Below are 4,352 nucleotides of genomic sequence, written 5' to 3'. Positions count from 1 at the left end.
CTTGGCAAAAAGAGTACCAGATCAATGTCTGTCTGCACAGACATTGACTATGCAAAGGCATTTGACTGTGTGGATCACAACAAATTGTAGCAAATCTTGAAGAGATTGGGAATCCGAGAGCACTTTATGGCACTCCTGCGAAATCTATACTCGGACCAGGAAGCAGTCGTCAGAACAGAGCAAAGAAATGCTGCAAGGTTTAAATCAAGAAAGGCGTGTGTAAGGGATGTGTCCTGTCTCCATTCCTTTTCACTCTATATAGGAAACAGAACCGGTAGCTTAATGGGAAGGAATTGTATTGCTATCCACAGGCACAGGATTCGAATCCGCCAGCTTTTCTCCTGAAGAAAGACAGGCAGTCTCCTCCTGTGTGATTAGCTGCCTCTAAAAACCTGCTGGAAGGTCAGCTATGAATCATTTCTGACTCAATAATTTCTGTTACAGGACAACAAGAATAACACAAAGATTGAGTATAGAAAAGTAGGATGGTGTCACTTTGCCTCATAATTTTAAAGCTTTGCCCTACTATCTTCCAGCTTTCAATGCAATTCTTAAAAAATCAGATACCATTCTGATTTCTGACCTACTCTTTTGTATCTGAAAGTTAGTGGACTCTTTCTCTGCTGTTCAAAAATTTTACATTGACAGACTACAATGCCTGCAGGTATTTGACACATCAGTGTGCTGTGTGCTCAGGAGCACTTTGAAATTACAAAGACATGGCGTTCAGTTCAGGGAGAAAAAGAAGAAAATTTCATTTCTTTCAGCATCCTCTTGTTACTTTCTCACCAGTTCTTTTGGGAATTTTATTCAGATGGGAAAACCTATGCTCAGCCTATAATTTTTCTTCTTTTTTGGCAGGGGCTGCCTTTTACCTCTCTTCACTTTATCTTCCATCTCCTCTTGGGTACTTTTTTAATAGGACAGGATATCTTTTATTAGACTTTGCCATGTTGTTGTTGTTGTTATGTGTCGTTGAGTCACTTGTGACTCACAGCAACCCTCTGTACAATAGCCCTAAACTCTGTCTGTCCTGTGCCAATCGCACTGTCGCTGACACTCCCATCCCGATTATCCCAGTCACTGAATCAACCCACCCCATAGAGGGCCTTCCCCTCCTGCGCTGTGGATGGTGGAGTAGGGAAATAAGTGGGTCAAGACACTTGTGCCAAGGTCAGGGCCAACACTAAAACTAATGGTTAATTCCACAATAAGGGATATATCGTTCACTTTTTCTGTAAAATCCTTGTCTCTTGGATACTTCTCTAAATCTGAACATTCAGATTAAGACAGACTAGGAAGAAGGATTGGCCATCCACTTCTGAAATAGCAGGCCTCCAAAAACCCTATGTACAGCAAACTTTGACATAGAAAGAAAAAATAGCACACATGGCACAAATTAAAGTAACATCACAATCAACTGGGCATCATTAGTCCACTGAAAGAGTAGGCAAGCAACATTATTTCCTGACCTTTCATTTTCTGTATCCTCTTTTCTTGATTTCTGATCATTGAAGACATTGCTTGATTTTTCTGTTGTAAATCTTCTACCAGGGTTTGTAAGTTTTCCAATCTGTTCTGGAGTTTTCTGTGTGTTTTTCCTGTTGTTTCTATCAGCTGAGACTATGAAGCTTTAACATTATCAGGGGAATAAAGAGGTTTAGTGGATGTGAATTGTGATGTGGAACCTACTGAATCCTCAACTGAGCCAGTTAGGAGTGCACTGGAGGCTTCTTGGGAGAAGAATGGAATGAGCAAGTAGGTGAATTTTTCACAGATGGACTAGCTGTAGATGGGAATGTAAAGCAACCAAGGGGTCCTCCAAGGCTCCTTGTGTGTTAGGCAGTTGGCTCTCTGGTAAGAGTTTCAGTTGATTTGCTGCCTTCAGTCCTGTAATGAGGTGTTGCTTCAATGGCATTTTTCTGCCCTCAGGCTTGATTCAGTGATGCAATCTCTTACACTATCATCTGTGCCTAGAGATGACGCTCTCCCATCCTCCTCAGTTTTGGTAAGAGGCACAGCAGGTTCATAGATCACACTTCTCAACTCCTAGAGAAGCAATTTCAGGTCTCTCATCAGATCTTCCTTCATTGTATTAGATTTCACAGAATAATCAGACAGAACGCTTTCTGTAGACTTGAGAAGATAAAACATTGTGATGGGCAAGGTCCAATGGTGATTAATTTTATAAAACATAATGTATGAGAATGATCGTATGAAACACAATATGAATATATAAATATGTGAATAAAGAAGTGTGAAACACAATGTATATAAGCAAACCAATAAAAAAAGTGAAACTATATGAATGATTGTATGACACATAAGATTGTATAAAACACAATGTATATGAATGAAACATAATATAAAGGAATAACTATATGAAAACCAATAAAAAAATAGAAAAAATAATGAGAACAAGCAGCAGCTGATGGCTGTAAAATTCATGATTTCACAGAAGAATTTGAATTGTAGCCAGGGCCTTGAAGTTCTTTTATATCACTCCTGGGTATTTTATTTTTAAATAAAATCAGATTTTTAGAATTTTTCTCTGAATTTCTCTTTTATGGTTTTTTTCCTTGTGTAGAGTAACCAATATTTTTTATTTACCTTCTGATTATATTTTTTCTTGGTTTTTTTTGCTTTATTATTTTTGTTTGTTTTGAGTTTCTCATATATGCCCTCAAATATATGGTAATTACTTCCTATATGCTCATATATAAGAACACATTCAAAGCTCTATGTATAGAATGAACTCCTAACTGATGTGTTTTTTGACTTCCTGGCTAGACCATTTTGTTTGAGGGTCCTTGACTGTCAGTGTTGGTAGTTCTTTTCTGCCTTGTATCTCAAAAACTGATTTTGTTTTATTGAGAGAAAATTTTGGAAAGATCTTTTTAAAAGTTGATGGTTCGAATCTACCTGCTGCTCTGTGGAGAAAGAGGAGTAGTCTTCTGCTGTTAAGATTTACAACCTCAGAAACTTAATGAGCTAGACAGGACAGTAGTGGGGTTTTGGGTTTTGTTATCTTTAGTGTACTCTTTGGACTCTGCTGTGGTGTTCTCCCAGGATCTGCATATCTCTGGATTGATCTCTTTAAATTGAGGGAGTGCATTTGAGTTTTTGTTAAATTTGTTTGGTTTTTTTTTTAATTAATCTTGAAACTCTTAACCAGAATTATTCATATATTTTTAATGCATTCCAACAAGCCAGATAATAGACTATACCTCTGATTTTATCTCATTGAATAATTTTCTGTTGGAGTAGTTGAAGGAGGGAAACATGGGAGAATCCGAGATATGAAATGCTTCAAAACCAAACTTTAAACCAATTTCTTTTCAGCCTAACCTTAAGAGGTAACTGAATTCTTCCCTTCTTGAGCCTTTCAGGAAATCTGTGGTATAAGTTTGCTTCTTTTCTGGGTTTTTCCCCTGCTGCATTTAAATTTTCTTTGGTATGTAAGGTAGTTTTAACATCTCTTTCTGTTTTTACATGTTTTCCTGCGCTTTCTTTTCTGATCTTATTCTACTTGAGAAAGAAGACCTATGCTTTAAAAAAAAAAAAAGTATTCTCTAGCTACTATGTGATCAGCATCAAAACCAAAGCAATTTGAGATCTCTTAAGTTGTCAAATAGTAGAGAGTGCTGTGAGTGAAAATGAAGGAAAAGATAATATTTAAAATAAAACAATTTGTTATGCCTTTGACAAAAATCCAACACCTTTTTCCTGATTAAAACACTCAACAAAAATAGGAATAGAAGGGAATTTCCTCAACATAGTGAAAAGTATATATTCAAACCCAAGAGCCAACTTCATTCTCACTGGTGAGAGATTAAAAGCTTTCCCCTTGATAAGAGGAACTAGGCAAGGATGCCCATTATCACCCCTCCTATTCAATATTGTATTGGAAGTCTTAGGAATAGTAATAAGACAAGAGAAGTAAATAAGAGATATCCAAATTGGCAAAGAGGAGGTAAAACTATCTCTAAATGCAGATGTTATGATAATATACTTAGAAAACTATGAAAACTCAGAAAACTAATAGTCAAGAAATTCAGAAAACTGGCAGGATACAAGATCAACATACAGAAATCAATTGCATATCTCTACAGTGGCAAAAAATACAGAAAAGGAGCTAAGAAGAGCAATACTCATCACAATAGCTGATCACAAGATTAATAACTTGGGAGAAAAATCTCAATAGAGACACAAAAGACCTATACAAAGAAAATTACAAAATATTACTGCAAGAAACAGAGACCTGGAGAAATGGAAGACTATACCGTGTTCATGGATAGGAAGGAAGACTCAATATCGTGAAAATGACAGTTCTACCAAAGGCAATCTACAAG

At 36.6% G+C, this 4,352-nt stretch overlaps 1 pseudogene; it reads right to left on the bottom strand.

The window, feature by feature from the left end:
- Window positions 1–1,416: 1,416 nt before the first annotated feature.
- Window positions 1,417–2,154, bottom strand: LOC102865702 (annotated as a pseudogene).
- Between the last annotated feature and the right edge of the window lie 2,198 nt (window positions 2,155–4,352).

This window comes from Elephantulus edwardii, unplaced genomic scaffold (genome assembly GCF_000299155.1).
Source record: "Elephantulus edwardii isolate Elephantulus edwardi_28Jun2011 unplaced genomic scaffold, EleEdw1.0 scaffold00128, whole genome shotgun sequence".
NCBI lineage: Eukaryota > Metazoa > Chordata > Mammalia > Macroscelidea > Macroscelididae > Elephantulus > Elephantulus edwardii.
The sequence above is the reverse complement of the archived record's forward strand: the minus strand, read 5'-3'. Positions and strand labels throughout refer to the sequence as shown.